This window comes from Procambarus clarkii, chromosome 16, assembly GCF_040958095.1.
Source record: "Procambarus clarkii isolate CNS0578487 chromosome 16, FALCON_Pclarkii_2.0, whole genome shotgun sequence".
Classification (NCBI taxonomy): Eukaryota; Metazoa; Arthropoda; class Malacostraca; order Decapoda; family Cambaridae; genus Procambarus; species Procambarus clarkii.
Genome location: NC_091165.1, coordinates 26,011,541 through 26,028,678, shown reverse-complemented (window position 1 = coordinate 26,028,678; position 17,138 = coordinate 26,011,541). Strand labels below are relative to the sequence as shown.

The window sequence follows — 17,138 nt, the reverse complement described above, 5'->3', positions numbered from 1 at the left end:
TATGTTTTGAAGTTATTAGATTAACGGTGTGAGAGTGCGTGTGTGTGTGTGTGTGTGTGTGTGTGTGTGTGTGTGTGTGTGTGTGTGTGTGTGTGTGTGTGTGTGTGTGTGTGTGTGTGTGTGTGTGTACTCTCCTATTTGTGCTTGCGGGGGTTGAGCTTTGGCTCTTTGGTCCCGCCTCTCAACTGTCAATCAACTGGTGTACAGATTCCTGAGCCTACTGGGCTCTATCATATCTACATTATGTGTGTGTGTGTGTATACACACTCATCTAGTTGTGCTTGCGGGGGATTTGCTGGGATTTGAACCCCTGCCCGCGCGATGAAAAGCCGAGTGCTGTACCACTGTACCACCATCCTAGTCTTGATGATCTCATCCAACCCCAAAGCACCAGCGTATTCAGGTTATGTGCTCACCCATTCAACCCATTCATATATATTTGCCTGTTCCATCTTTTGACGCAGACAAATGTATTGACTACTCTACATTTTATGCTGAGTGTATCAGAGGTCGACGTCGCTGGTAGTAGTAATAGTGGTTGTGGTGGTGGTTGTGGTGGTGATGCCACTAAATATAGACAATTTTATGGTGTTAATTATGATAATCATTCCGATTATAACATGGTCATAACATTGGTGGGGGGGGGGGTCAGGTCCCCCCAGGGTGCCCCCCGGGCTACCAATTAAATGACGTTTAATTTAATTATTTCGGAATCAACCAGATCTAGGCGATCGGTGACGTCATCGGACGCATGCTAATTGGGGCAAGCTTGTCAACCGAGTTGACCAATCAGCAGCTTGTACGTCACTCACCCCCGTGGAGAGTTGAGGGGTGTATTGAGTTAGCACGGGAGAGTTATCACGGGAGAGTTATCACGGGAGAGTTAGCATGGGAGAGTTAGCGAGGAGTGTAGAGGAGGGTGAAGGCAAAACTTGACCACAAACGAATTAACTTTAATAAGCGTCGCTGCCGGCTGTAAAAAGTCTGAACATGGAAGGGGCATCAGCAGGGGAGGGTTAGTTAGCACCAGCAGGGGAGGGGTAGTTAGCGCCAGCAGGGGAGGGGTAGTTAGCACCAGCTGGGGAGGGGTAGTTAGCACCAGCAGGGGAGGGGTAGTTAGCGCCCGCAGGGGAGGGGTAGTTAGCACCAGCAGGGGAGGGGTAGTTAGCGCCAGCAGGGGAGGGGTAGTTAGCGCCAGCAGGGAAGGGGTAGTTAGCACCAGCTGGGGAGGGGTAGTTAGCACCAGCAGGGGAGGGGTAGTTAGCGCCAGCAGGGGAGGGGTAGTCAGCACCAGCAGGGGAGGGGTAGTTAGCGCCAGCAGGGGAGGGGTAGTTAGCACCAGCAGGGGAGGGGTAGTTAGCGCCAGCAGGGGAGGGGAGGTATGTTTCATAATTAGACCAAAAAAGAAGATTGTCAGGTTTTGGGATCATGTTGAGCTCCAGCTCCTTGGTCCTGTTTTCAGCACTTAGTGTTTGATCATAAGTGTTCAAAGCTTTTGAAACTCATCACAAGGGAAGGGAACGATCAGTGGTAAGCGCCAAGCCTTTACGACTATATAGCACATGGAAGGGGTCAGGATAAGAAGGATTTGGGATGGGACGGGGGGAAGGAATGGTGCCCAGTCACTTGGACGGTCTGGGGATTGAACGCCGACCTGCATGAAGCGAGACCGTGTCTCATCACAAGATAACCTTTCATTGCAGTTGAACAAAGGTGTTCTTCCTGGCCGTACCTAGCAACAGTGTTGTGAGCACAATAACAGGAGGTTAACCGGGTTGTAACAACCCAAGTTAACTATTGTTGTTAACTGTAACAATAGCGGCGGCCTCAACACAACAACAGTACCAATCATCACTGTACCAATAAAACTGGAACTAACAACAAAAGCAACGGTGACAGACTAGGGGGGTACTGCCTTGTTTTGTGTGGAGATTAATGGATCTTCCGCATAATGGGTTGACCTTTGCAGCCACACCATTATCAGGTCGTTATCACACCTCCCGATAACCAAATTGTCCAGCCGCGATGGTCAGAAAAAGTGGAGCCTCAAGTTTAGTAGTTACGGCCGATAACGGGGCGCTGGCTTCGTTGTTCTTGGCGGGTGGCGAGTGTGTGTTCCAGTAGTTACTTAGTTCTTCAATAGCTCATGTTTTCATCTTCCGTGTGCGTGCACGTGTGACTGTTGGGTGCGTGTGCGTGCACGTGTGACTGTTGGGTGCGTGTGCGTGCACGTGTGACTGTTGGGTGCGTGTGCGTGCACATGTGACTGTTGGGTGCGTGTGCGTGCACGTGTGACTGTTGGGTGCGTGTGCGTGCACGTGTGACTGTTGGGTGCGTGTGCGTGCACGTGTGACTGTTGGGTGCGTGTGCGTGCACGTGTGACTGTTGGGTGCGTGTGCGTGCACGTGTGACTGTTGGGTGCGTGTGCGTGCACGTGTGACTGTTGGGTGCGTGTGCGTGCACGTGTGACTGTTGGGTGCGTGTGCGTTCGAGTATGTGTTGAAACAATAAATATTTTCGTGTTGATTAGTAACATTTAGAAATCTGTTAAACAAGAGGATGAAGACTTTGGTAGTCGTATCTACCTTCCACACACACACACACACACACACACACACACACACACACACACACACACACACACACACACACACACACGGGCGCTGGTCACTGGAAACTTTTTTGTTCACTTTGTTTGGTTAGGTATAGTTGGGTTGGTTAGGTTAGATATGATTTATTTGGTTGTTTAAGATAAGTTATGTTAATTTAGTTATAACCCAAGCTATTATAATAATATTCCCCATAATGAAAAGCTCATTCTAGCATCCCAAACCGTGAAGTGTTAATATTTCAAAAGGAAGAACCATACTATAATGTTTCAAAAGCGTTAAATATTGGCAGCATTTCCATAACCAATAATGTGAGGAGGAGCGCCGCGGCCACAGTGCGTATATTGTAGCAGCTCCGTGTGAGGACCAGCACCCAGGCTTGTGGGTGCTCCAGCTCACAAGGAGCCAGATTCACAAAAGCACTTACGAACCTGTACATCTTTTCTCAATCTTTGGCGGCTTTGTTTACAATTATTCAACAGTTAATGAGCTCTGAAGCACCAGCAGGCTGTTTATAACAGTAACAACAGTTGACTGGCAAGTTTTCATGCTTGTAAACTGTTTAATAAATGTAACCAAAGCCGTCAAAGATTGTGGAAAGGTGTACACGTTCGTATGTGCTTGCGTAACTGCTTCGTGAATCTGGCCCAAGGTCCCTCTTCCCAGTGTTCAGAGCACACCCCCCTCATCCTCCGGCCGGTCCTTATGAACAGTGACCGAGTGATTCTTGCATACTAGGAGTGAACGGAATTCGTTTCATATTTTTCTTCCTCCTTGCTTCGTTGTCTTCCAGTGCTCAGTTGCGTCTTGCTAAACCCACCCGCTGCTGACACAAGTAATTACCAGCACGATCTGAACACCAGAGCAAACTTATCCTGGGTTGTTGGTCTTATAGCGTAAGCTTCCTATGCTTCTAACGACCTTCTTACTGTCGGCATTAAGAAGAACAATAAAGTTACCAAAATTCATGGTTAAGAAACCCTAGAAATTATTGAAGGCTTTCTAAAACGTTTCGTACCACTGTGGAACATCTTCAGGTAAAGAATGGACACGTTGGGTGCAATCTTTGCGTTAAATACACATGTGCAACGGGTGAACAACAATTATTATATTTTACAGCTCATTATCACTGGTACTCATCATTAATACTGGTACTATGATTGGTACTCATCATTGCTACAGAGAAGGCGTGGGAGCATGGATCACAAGGGAGGCTGGAAAACAGACTAAACTGGAAAAGGTTCAAAGGTTTGCCACCAGACTAGTACCCGAGCTGAGAGGTATGAGCTACGAGGAGAGACTACAGGCATTAAACCTCACTTCGTTGGAAGACAGAAGAGTTAGGGGGGACATGATCACCACATTCAAGATTCTCAAGGGAATTGATAGGGTAGATAAAGACAGTCTAATTAACACAAGGGGCACACGCACTAGGGGACACAGGTGGAAACTGAGTGCTTAGGTGAGTCACAGAGATATTAGAAAGAACTTTTTTAGTGTCAGAGTGGTTGACAAATGGAATGCATTAGGAAGTGATGTGGTGGAGGCTGACTCCATACACAGTTTCAAGTGTAGATATGATAGAGCCCAGTAGGCTCAGGAACCTGTACACCTGTTGATTGACAGTTGAGAGGCGGGACCAAAGAACCAGAGCTCAACCCCCGCAAGCACAACTAGGTGAGTACGGTTCTTGACAGGAGAATTAGTGGATGACTTGTGGGAGTGTTGGGAGGGCGGAGGCGTCCAGGCCAACACTGGAGTGTGCTCGCCCACTCCCATGTCTCTCACTTGTTCCTAAATTAACTTTCTTATTAGAGAATCTGCGTTGATTATATTTTTTCTTTATCTCTCTTTGTCAAACATTCACAATTAAATGAGCATTTGGAGTTTTCACCAGTTAAGACAAAGTCTAAAATCATTAAGATGAACATTAAGGCCAGGAAATCATTGAAAAGCAGGCGCGGAGTGCGATGCAAATACCGTAACTGGAGACAAAGGCGGGCAGGAGGCGAGAAGGAAGGAAGGAGCCAGCATTAACATACTGTGTGCAGATTGTAAGTGGTGTTGAAGAGCGTCGGGAAGCACCAGACGCTGCCAGGGACAACACTGCTGGCGTCCCACCCACCATGGCTCAGTGTTGTTCAATAAACCCCTTGAACTCTATGTTTAACACATCTCTAACCCTGTCCATGGAGGACAGAAGAAAATGTATATATGTTGGTTAGCATTGTAAATGTGTGGCCACGTCTGTGGTAGAAAATAATAATAATAATAATAATAAAAACATGGCTCGCCATGAAGATAGCAGCCTTCATGGTGCCAACTAAAGTTATGATAACTGAACGATGATGGCAACTGGAGAGACTCGTCGATAACAGCAGTAAATGTAGCATGTATCGAGTCTCATGGAAGACGCATAAACTACTGAAAAACAGTAATAGGTGTATAAAAGAGCCAAATCATGAAGCGAGGACTTGTGGCGTCCTCCAGGTCTGTAGCCTCGACACCACAACTACTGGAGATGTCGGAATATTTTGAGATTTCTTGGAGAAAAATTACTGAATGGTGGTGGTCAGAAGAAGGTTCAGCAAGAATGTGTGGATTGGGAGGCAGGATGTGGAATGGGATTCAGGCCGTATTGCGTGTGATGTATTGCTGTACTTGTGTCATGTGTAAATATTTGAGTGGAAAAGGGTGAATGTGGAGGCGGTCAGCCGGGGTTATGGGACCCGCCGGCTCGCTGTTGGATAGCATTTTCTTCCCAGGGATATTCCAGCGTAAGCCTGTGGCAGGCCGCCCTGCTGCTACCATCACCACCACCACCACCACCACACTGGATTAGTATTTATGGCTCGCGTGTTGCTCTCAGTAAGGTTACATACCTGGTGTTTTGCAACTACTTCTGAGTACGATCATGTGTGTGTATGTGTACACACCTAGTACTCACCTAGTTGTGTTTGCGGGGGTTGAGCTCTGGCTCTTTGGTCCCGCCTCTCAACCGTCATTCAACAGGTGTTGGCAGATTCCTGAGCCTATTGGGCTCTATCATATCTACATTTGAAACTGTGTATGGAGTCAGCCTTCACCACATCACTTCCTAATGCATTCCATTTGTTAACCACGCCCCTTGTGTTAAATAGCCTGTCTTTATCTACCCTATCAATTCCCCTATCCAATTGTGTGTGTGTGTGTGTGTGTGTGTGTGTGTGTGTGTGTGTGTGTGTGTGTGTGTGTGTGAGACGAGGTGGGTGTGGCGGGAGGTGGATATATTTGGGTGTAGCCTCAGGCATATTGGGAATTATTTAGAGTTGCCGTGAATATTGGAGCAACACAAAGTGTGGGCATGTGTACACTTTTGACTAGTAGTGTTCTGACAGTAACATGAAGCAGGAAGGCGGGGGAGAACAAGGTGTAGAGATAACACACCTCAAACTTTGACTGAAGCAATTATCCACAAAGAAAGTAATGTATTACGGCAGTTGGATAGTGTGAATCAATGACTGTCATAACATCAATTAGCCAGTGTGGTCAGTATAAGCGAGCGTACACGGCTGCTGCACAGCACAATCCATATATAAGATCGTCTATAATTTGATGAGCATTAGTGGTTGAGTTTATTTGGTTCCTGTCTGTCGCTGAAGTGCTTAACGCGACACAAAACACCATACAGAAAACAAATTTTGTTTCTAATAGTGATGACCAGACCACACACTAGAAATTGAAGAGACGACGACGTTTCGGTCCGTCCTGGACCATTCTCAAGTCGATTGTGACAATCGACAATCGACTTGAGAATGGTCCAGGACGGACCGAAACGTCGTCGTCTCTTCAATTTCTAGTGTGTGGTCTGGTCATCATACTTCAGCCACGTTATTGTGACTCATCGCCTGCATTCTAATAGTGCTTTTTGCATCTGCATAGAGCCGTCCTATTGATGGGAGCGGAGGAAAGCATAGCATGTCAGAAGGTAATGACGGGGCCCGTGTGAGTAAGTCATCCGTGCTGGGGTGTACACCACTCTCGCTGCTGCAGGAGAGTCCTCTGGTTATTACTGTGGCTGAACCCGCCCGAGAGTCCACCAGAAATGCTACCTGGCTAAACAGGTCCTTACCTTGGAGGTGGTGGGTGCCTGCTATACACCTGCTATGGTCTAATGGCGACTCTCCACCCTACCACACTCCATCTCGGACGCTCCTCTACAGAACGAGCGGTAATCCACTCTACGGGGAAAACGACGTGTACTTCATCACAAAATTAGAGCACCAGACGCTGCCGCTATTGTGACCAGCTAGGAGCCCTGCTCGCGTGCCTTCAAGTTTCTTTATTCCGTGCAGAATGTGTTCCTGGGGAGCTGAATGGTTGCTTGGGGACACGACAAAACTGTCTTAACATAAAGAATCTCTGGTGAGCCCGAGGGAGAGAGACGACAAAGACCTCTTTAATAATGAGAAACAATGGGTTCCAGTGTGCCTGTTAAGTGACTGGATTTTGTAAGCTATGTACGCCTTGTGAGGCTATATATAGATATGAGGCTATGTAAACATTAAATATATATATATATATATATATATATATATATATATATATATATATATATATATATATATATATATATATATATATATATACCTATAAATCTTTTGGGTGATTTGTGATGGGACAGTACAGGGCATATTGGATTTATACCATTAAGGGGTCAGGTGTAGACAAATGGATCGAACAAAGGGATTTATAGGTCTATACAAATGAATCAAGAATAAGGCGTAAAGGAGAGAAGAGTAAGGCGTAAAGTGTGAGGAATAAGGCGAAAATAGGGTATGAAACACATACAAAGATTAATTAGGTGTAGTGGGCGTAGCATATTGAGCAGTGTCTTCTATGTTGGCATCTTCATGTTCCAGTCTTGTTCTTACTCTCATGGTGGGTAGAGTGAATACTTCCGTAATTTGGGTATTTATGGTAGTTTGTTCTATTTTTATGTGGATTGCTTTAAGAATTTTGTAATCTTACATCTTGGGTTTTGTCTATTATACAAGTGTTTTTATTCAACTTTCTCTTGTTAGGGTGATGTCATGGGCTTGTCTCATGTGATTTTTTGGGGGCACCGAAATGAAGATGACAGGTCAGACCTGTCATCTTCAATAATGCTTCATTATTCAATTATTCAATTCTGATGCCTCATCTTCACCACGACATGAGTGTGTTGAAGATTATCTTCAAGAAGGCATGAGTGTGTTGCTTCCTTATTAACACTGTGGTGAGAGTTGGTAGTGAGTTAAGGTAGTGTCAGGGTGTGAGTGGGCGTCCCTGGGTCAGGGGTCGGAGCCCCCTGACACCCTCAACACCCCTGCCCCTGCCCTTGTCCCTGCCTCTGCCCTACACTCCCACCCCTGATAACCTGCTCTCATATCTTTATTGCTTATTACTCTTTCATCTTTCATGAATATTTTTTGTTGCCTCTTTTTATCGTGTAATTAAGAGTATTAATGAGGTGCGAGGCTCGTGTCGTCGCCGGGGCGACACTGCAAACTTTCTCCAATATTTCTTCCTTTAATTTATTATTGTTGTCTCTGTTGTCCTTCCGCTGTGTTTTTAACCGTTGACACCTGTTGCCTGTCACTGTTGGCACCTGTTACCTGGCACTGTTGGCACCTGTTGTCTGTCACTATTGGCACTGTTGACACATGTTGCCTGTCACTGTTGGCACCTGTTGCCTGGCACTGTTGGCACCTGTTGCCTGGCACTGTTGGCACCTGTTGCCTGGCACTGTTGGCACCTGTTGCCTGGCGCTGTTGACACCTGTTGTCTGTCACTGTTGGCACCTGTTGCCTGTCGCTGTTGACACCTGTTGACGCTCTTATTGTCTCATCTTTCATACCAGTCTCTCTCATCTCTTCACCCTCTTCTCTTTCCTTCTCTTCTCTTGTATTAGGCATGGCCTCTCTTCTCCCTACTCAGTCCCCTATCTTCTCTTCTTAATCTTTTCTACATCTTATTCTTCTCACTTCGCTCTTCTTCATTAACATAGTAATCTCACAGTATTAAACTTGTCTTCCTAACCATTACCTCTGGCTGGGTGACGCGTGTCCCTGGACCCCTGGACACATCCGTCCCCGCCAGCTGCCGACCTCTCACATTCACTCACTCTTCACTCTCCACCTCGGGTCGATGACACATGAAGCTTCCGAGTGCTGGACGCTGTACACTGGTGGGACCCTCCTCCGTCAACACCCACACTCTGTACACTGGTGGGACCCTCCCCCGTCAACACCCACACTCTGTACACTGGTGGGACCCTCCCCCGTCAACACCCACACTCTGTAGTGATTACACTCGCGTCATCACATCTCCCTTTACCCAGTCTTAGCGAGTTACAAAATTCAAAACCTCTGTTGTGGAGGACCTCCCTGGCTCCTCCACCTGCTGTGGAGGACCTTCCTGGCTCCTCCACCTGCTGTGGAGGACCTTCCTGGCTCCTCCACCTGTTGTGGAGGACCTTCCTGGCTCCTCCACCTGTTGTGGAGGACCTTCCTGGCTCCTCCACCTGTTGTGGATGACCTTCCTGGCTCCTCCACCTGTTGTGGAGGACCTTCCTGGCTCCTCCACCTGTTGTGGAGGACCTCCCTGGCTCCTCCACCTGTTGTGGAGGACCTTCCTGGCTTCTCCACCTGTTGTGGAGGACCTCCCTGGCTTCTCCACCTGTTGTGGAGGACCTCCCTGGCTTCTCCACCTGTTGTGGAGGACCTCCCTGGCTTCTCCACCTGTTGAGGAGGACCTCTCTGGCTCCTCCACCTGTTGAGGACCTCCCTGGCTCCTCCACCTGTTGAGGAGGATCTCTCTGGCTCCTCCACCTGTTGAGGAGGACCTTTCTGGCTCCTCCCCTGTGTTAAGGAAGTCCTCTCTGCTTCCTCCCCGTGTTGAGGTAGACCTTATAAAGAGGAGGACCCGCAGTGACCTCTCTCCCAGTAACCTCTTTGCTCTCCCCCATTAGCCTCCCTACTCTCCACCATTAGTCTTCCCTCTCCCCAGTAACCTCCCCTCTCTCCGGCACTTCACTTTCCTCTCTCCATCATTTCACAGCTCATTTCCCCTCCAGACTCTCTGAGTGGCCCCTCACATTTTCATAATGTATTTATGATTCTCGCATATTTCGTATTTCACGAGCGCTGCGGGTCTCGGCCTCCTGTGGCCTCGGCCTCCTGTGGCCTCCGCTTGCTATGGCCTCCTGTGACCTCCGCTGGTTTAATGTTTGCTCAGCCGCAGATAAACTGTCCACTGCTACTGACTTCCTTATTTATTATTAGCTCTCAACCCATCACACTTAACCCTTCTCACACTCAACCCTACATACACTCAGTCCCTCACACACTCAACCCTTCATACACTCAGCCCCTCACACACTCAACCCTTCATACACTCAGCCCCTCACACACTCAACCCTTCATACACTCAGCCCCTCACACACTCAACCCTTCATACACTCAGCCCCTCACACACTCAACCCCTCACACACTCAACCCTTCATACACTCAGCCCCTCACACACTCAACCCTTCATAATGTTACCCCCTTGTCTCTCCTAACCGCTTACAACCTCACTCCGTCACAACCTCACTGGTTATTAACAGGCTGGCTGGCCTCCCTCTGTAGGAGAGGGGAACAATTAACCTTCTACAACCAATTAGTAAATTTGTCAGAAATGCACACGAGCTTTCACTCAAGATAATTTCAAACGAATTGAGTTTCGTAAACATATTCTGGATTAGCGTTTTTTAAACTGCGTTCAGTGGAATCCCCCCGCAAGCTTATTTCATTCCGCGGAACCCCGCCATGTTTGGGTTCCGCGATACATTAACTAGAAAACTGAGATGAAAGGTTTGAAATAATTTGTGTTGTGTCTGTCAAGGAACTCAATTAACACTGGATTAATAAGCTGTTCTTTGCAACATAATTTAAGTGGTTGAAAAGGGTTATTAAAGAAGTGGAAAATATAAATTGATGGATTCAGTTTGCCGAAGAATAATCTGAAAACTTTTTTTTAAATAATTTATTCCTTCAATATATTCACGTGAAAAATTATTTTTTAAATTTTCGGCTGCAAAACACAAATATAGAAATATGATGAATACAGAAGATGATCAGAGTTTGCAATTAATGGAAATTGCCCCGAATTTTCGACCATTCAAGGAAAACCAATCACTTCCAAGCCACCAAGCAAATACTTTTCGGTTAAGTATTACTTAAAAAAAAAAATTAATTAAAAAATTCTCAATTTAGTGCAAAATTGTAGTATTTGAAGGGATTTTAAAAATAGGGGAGTAAAATTCGCTATCCATTCCTTTTGCGTAAATTATTTTTCGTGAAATTCCATTAACTGTTTGTCATAAAGTTAATAAACTGTGTAAAATAAATTACAGTTAGCGTGAAACGTATTATTTTGCTATTTGTCTTACATCCACGAAGCGCTTCTTCTTGGTCTTCTTGACGTTCGGGGAAATATGTGTGTGAGAACGTCTGTCTGTCTGTCTGAGGCCAGATGCTTGGGCTAGCCTCATTAAACTTTGCAGGATTAAAGGGGATTTTAAAGGAGTGTCATAGGTCGGGTGGACCCCCCATGCCTTCCCTGAAGGGGGGTGAGGCACATGTACCTCCATTTCATGTGTACAGGGTGGCATGTGTACTGTACATGTGGGTATGTGTGTGTACAGGGAAGCTGAATACGGAGTTTGTGTGTGTGTACTCACCTATTTGTGTTTGCGGGGGTTGAGCTTTGGCTCTTTGTGTGTGTGTGTGTTAAAAAGAAATATATGTAGTAGATATAGAGTGTAACACGGGTAGGGTTCCTCTCTACTTATCTTTCCTTCTTCTTCCCCTCTACCCGTATTCTTACTTTTTAATCTCTACAAGGGACTCCAAAACTTTTACCAAAGCCAACTCCACGCCACGTGGTCCTAAGACGATTGACCGACTTAGGATTCTACAACCAGTATGACGTGACCTAGGCTTCGAGCAAAACCCTAGAGTCGCCTCCGCTGCCACCACCAGACCAGCAACACAGAGCAATGATCGAGGTCTGGATCGATCATGCGAATTAATCAACCTTGGGGCTTGATCCCCACTAGTAGTTTATAACCTCGGAAACTTGAGTGTGGAATTAATTAGACGGGAATGATGAATTCCGATTCGATGTTAGAATCGGCGCCCAATTCAACTCTGCCTCGTGTGGACCACGTGACCAGGACAAGTATACACATAAACACATGGAAATAATAAAATGCAAATTATTAACTAATTAATAGATTGACTAGAAAGGCGGGGTCCAAGAGCTAATAGCTCGATTCTGCAGACACAAATAGTAACTATACACACACACACACACACACTCAGGAATCTGTACACCAGTTGATTGACAGTTGAGAGGCGGGACCAAAGAGACAAAGCTCAACCCCCGCAAGCACAACTAGGTGAATACAAGTAGGTGAATATACACATACGGTACAAGAGTTTATTACATTTGTATTATCTTTTATTCATGATTCTTGCCTGGTTGTTGAGTCACTGATTGTATAGCCGCTCCCCGCTCGCGGCGCTCCCCGCCCTTCACTATCCTCCCCTCGCTCGTGGCCGCTCCCCGCCCTTCACTATCCTCCCCTCGCTCGTGGCCGCTCCCCGCCCTTCACTATCCTCCCCTCGCTCGTGGCCCCTCCCCGCCCTTCACTATCCTCCCCTCGCTCGTGGCCGCTCCCCGCCCTTCACTATCCTCCCCTCGCTCGTGGCCGCTCCCCGCCCTTCACTATCCTCCCCTCGCTCGTGGCCGCTCCCCGCCCTTCACTATCCTCCCCTCGCTCGTGGCCGCTCCCCGCCCTTCACTATCCTCCCCTCGCTCGTGGCCGCTCCCCGCCCTTCACTATCCTCCCCTCGCTCGTGGCCGCTCCCCGCCCTTCACTATCCTCCCCTCGCTCGTGGCCGCTCCCCGCCCTTCACTATCCTCCCCTCGCTCGTGGCCGCTCCCCGCCCTTCACCATCCTCCCCCCGCTCGTGGCTGCTCCCCGCCCTTCACTATCCTCCCCTCGCTCGTGGCCGCTCCCCGCCCTTCACCATCCTCCCCTCGCTCGTGGCCGCTCCCCGCCCTTCACCATCCGGGTGCCTGGTCGGTCTAGGGGGCTGCACCTCGCTTATTTATTGCCTTTGATGTGCGTGGCATTAGCCTGCCGCATTGATCAGTGCTTCACCAGGACGAGCACCAACAGCCGGGCTGATCCCCAAGGAAGATCTACACCAGAATGTTGTAGTGGTAATTTACAAACTTAATTCCGTTTATCTGTTCTTCTCTTCAATTTGCTCTGCTGCTCAAGTTGCCTTGATTAATGAAGTTCATTAAGCGCTCGTAAATTATTCAATGAATGGCTTTGAATGAAGATTGATTTCGGGAGTTTTGGTGAATGGATTTCCACTTTTTTTGTTAGAGGTCTCGGGGGGTGAGTCCCGTTTAGGGTGTTGAAGTGTTCCTTCCGGAGCTGGCTCCTCCACCCTCCTTACTGCTCCATACTCGCACCTTTTTGTTCCATTACTTCTGATTGTTCAGTCTTTCTCGCTGCCTGACGCTAGGAAGGTCTCGCTACGTGACGTTGGGAAGGTCTGGCTGCCTGACGCTAGGAAGGTCTGGCTGCCTGACGTTGGGAAGGTCTCGCTGCCTGACGTTGGGAAGGTCTCGCTGCCTGACGTTGGGAAGGTCTCGCTGTCTGACGTTGGGAAGGTCTCGCTGCCTGACGTTGGGAAGGTCTGGCTGCCTGACGCTAGGAAGGTCTGGCTGCCTGACGTTGGGAAGGTCTGGCTGCCTGACGTTGGGAAGGTCTGGCTGCCTGACGTTGGGAAGGTCTCGCTGCCTGACGTTGGGAAGGTCTGGCTGCCTGACGTTGGGAAGGTCTGGCTGCCTTACGTTGGGAAGGTCTGGCTGCCTGACGCTAGGAAGGTCTGGCTGCCTGACGTTGGGAAGGTCTGGCTGCCTTACGTTGGGAAGGTCTGGCTGCCTGACGTTGGGAAGGTCTGGCTGCCTGACGTTGGGAAGGTCTGGCTGCCTGACGTTGGGAAGGTCTGGCTGCCTGACGTTGGGAAGGTCTGGCTGGCTGACATTGGGAAGGTGTGGCTGCCTGACGTTGGGAAGGTCTGGCTGCCCGACGTTGGGACGGTCTGGCTGGCTGACGTAACCGGGATATTTCTGACGCAGACGGCCGGCCATCAACCTCAGTGCGGGATCTTACAGTATATCTTCTATCCTGCTCCCGAAATCTTTCTGTTCCCTTCCAAACTCTCTCCAAGTCTCCTCGTGGTCGTGCAAGAGAAAGAGTTGGAATCCATTTGTCATTACTTTTTCCCATAATTCTCAGCGCTGAGACCGTCACACCCATCATCCCTGCTCTGGAAACGTCACTCTTCGCCTCCACGATGCATTTGGCGGCCGACGACTTGCGAAATTGGCCATCAGGTTTTGGTCGCTGACGGCTTCCTGGGTATCGCTTACCGTCTTCACACAAAGCTATTTCTCGGCGTGACTGATTATCGTGGCTTTTCCCGAGTCCGCGGTCCTTGTTGCGCAGCGGCTGCAATATTGTTATTTTTCGTTATGGCGAGGGCTCTTAGGGCCAGGTTCATGTCGGCGGTGTGGCTTAGGGTGTGGGGGCGGACCTATGTGCTTCATCACACTACGTCTTTAATGTCTCCTCCCTCCTGGCCTGGCCTGGCCTTCCTGACCCATCAATCCATTCCATCCCCGCCCGGCATACTTGCTGGGGCCTACCAGAGTATCTGGTCCCCTTGGGGGTATACTCTCTCTCTCTCTCTCTCTCTCTCTCTCTCTCTCTCTCTCTCTCTCTCTCTCTCTCTCTCTCTCTCTCTCTCTCTGTCTCTGTCTCTGTCTCTCTCTCTCTCTCTCTCTCTCTCTCTCTCTCTCTCTCTCTCTCTCTCTCTCTCTCTCTCTCTCTCTCTCTCTCTCTCTCTCTCTCTCTCTCTCCAAAATCGTCGGACAAAGCACCACATAACAGACTTGGTACTTTATGGAAGTTGGTGAAGGGTCGGAGACATGGAAGGTAAATATAATAATATAATGCATTATGCCACAAACGAATTAAGCCTCAGTTGCCCACAAGAAGACGTAGCGTCACCACGACGTGCGTCAGTTACGTTTACGTCTCATAACACTTGGAGAGTTGCCGCGTGAATGAAGACGATAAGGTAAAAATATTTGCCCTAAATTAACGCAGATTTTGGTACACAATATAGTGGAAGCTTTTAAGATAATGAAATTTGAAAATCTTAAAGAAGACCTATTAAAAGAACAAAGAGATTTAGCGAGGAGAATGTGTCACAGGTTTTGTGCTAGAAACGGGAATAAAAAGCCGTTTGGTTGACTAAACCGATTTTGGAGCTGATGTCCAGACCAACGTGGTGGTGGTGGTGTGCAGGAAGAGCACAGCACTCCTCTGTGTGTGGTGAAGGTGTGTGTGGGCTGTGGCCCAGTGTTGACTGTAAGACTGCTAACAGGTCGGTTGTGATACTATCACTCGTGTTGCAACTCGGATGTCACAACTGTTGTTTGTTTGAGGTTTGCTAGCAGAGAGGTAAAGCAGGATAGGTCCAGTAGGGATGTCCGGCAGAGGAAGTCCAGCAGGGAAGGTCCAGCTGGGAAGGTCCAGCAGGGAAGGTCCAGCAGGGAAGGTCCAGCAGCGTGTGATTTAGACCTGAGGAGGTCCTCAATGAGCTGGCAAACCTTAGTTTCTCGTCCTTTAACTTAATTTCAAGAAAAACGGGTAAGCCTCAGGAACTCGGCCTTTTTTCTCGCCAGTGTTTGTTGTGTTAATAAGTTGGTTGGTTGGGAGTGGTTGAGTGTTGAGGACGGGATGTGGTGGTGCCCGTTGTGTGCTGGGGCTGGTGCGGCGGAAACACCGTGCTCACGTCTACTGGCTCCTCACTCACTCCCACATTTAGAATGTGTCACATAAGAGAGAACAGGCAACCTCTAACGTTTTGAATACAAAACGTTACAGAATATAGGAACAAATCTCTCGAAACGCAGTAAATATTGACCCAGTACTGTGATACAGGACATGTTCAGGCAGTCGTCTGTATGTTGACAACTTTTGTATTAATTGGTATGATTTTCGTCTTGCGCAGAGACCTCTTTTTATGTAACCCTTCATTAACATTTTGTTCCTGTCACCAGAACAATACGGGAAGTAAAGGAGAGACGAGACGTGGCTGCAGCCGGCGCTCCTCAACACATCTCAGGTATTTATCACAACTAGATTTCCTGTTTAATATCTCGCCCGTGAACAAGGGCTCTTGATCCGCTGTCTGGGCTGTTATGGTAAATATTGCCTATAACAAATGTAATGATTAGTTTATAGGTTCTAGTCATTCTTTTAGTTTCAATACACACACACACACACACACACACACACACACACACACACACACACACACACACACACACACACACACACACACACACACACACACACACACACACACGTTCGCGCTCTCTCATCTTCTACTACTGAGTGAAAGAGAAAGAGAGATTGTTAGAGTACATAAAGAGACAAGATAACAAAGAGAAGGAAGAGGAATATGGAAAGAAGGGTATATAAAGTTAAGGAGCGACGGAGGAAGGAGTAAGGAAGGAGAGAGAAAGAGGAAGGAAGAAGAGCTGTGGTCCAGCCAGGGACCAGCTGCCGTGAGACCATCCATCAGACCCACACACTTGTCACAGCCAGACACCAAGAGATCACTCACCATGGCTGAGACACAGACCCCTGCCGCTCACCTTTATCATCACCTCTGTACCAGCACACACCACCAAACATTAAGACATATTAACATTTATAAATAAGAGAAGCTACATATATATATGCGCCACCAGCACATTCTTGTTGTTCCTCGCACTGGTTTAACACTTGAACTGTCGCACGAGAAATGGACGGAGCTTTATGGAAGTCAAAGAAAGAGTAGCCGTTTTCTTCTTGGCGTTGTTAGGTGTTTATAGGTTGGGGTCCCCAGTAGGCGGGGACGGGCGGAGGTCCTTGACGACTATATACGATGTCGTCAAGGCTTCAAGCGCCAGTAAAGAGAAATGAAAAAACATTGAGCTCGCATGAGTTTTCTTTTGAGGTGTTTGTGATACTTCTCCCCACATTCACTGCTTGTCATACCTTTCTCTCTCGCTCTCTCTCGCTCTCTCTCGCTCTCTCTCGCTCTCTCTCGCTCTCTCTCGCTCTCTCTCTCTCTCTCTCTCTCTCTCTCTCTCTCTCTCTCTCTCTCTCTCTCTCTCTCTCTCTCTCTCTCTCTCTCTCTCTCTCTCTCTCTCTCTGTCTCTCTGTCTCTCTGTCTCTCTGTCTCTCTGTCTCTCTCTGTCTCTCTCTGTCTCTCTCTGTCTCTCTCTGTCTCTCTCTGTCTCTCTCTGTCTCTCTCTGTCTCTCTCTCTCTCTCTCTCTCTGTCTCTCTCTGTCTCTCTCTCTCTCTCTCTCTCTCTCTCTCT

General features: G+C 48.0%; 1 protein-coding gene across 7 annotated transcripts in view; it reads left to right on the top strand.

The window, feature by feature from the left end:
- The window catches only part of LOC123759980 (CCN family member 2), a 124,979-nt gene that overhangs the window by 46,683 nt on the left and 61,158 nt on the right, over positions 1–17,138 (top strand). For all 7 annotated transcript variants that reach the window (XR_011228730.1, XM_069325349.1, XM_069325347.1 and 4 more), the window contains one exon: positions 15,828–15,892. The gene's annotated coding sequence lies outside the window, so the exon portion shown is untranslated. The remainder of the gene's footprint in view (positions 1–15,827; positions 15,893–17,138) is intronic.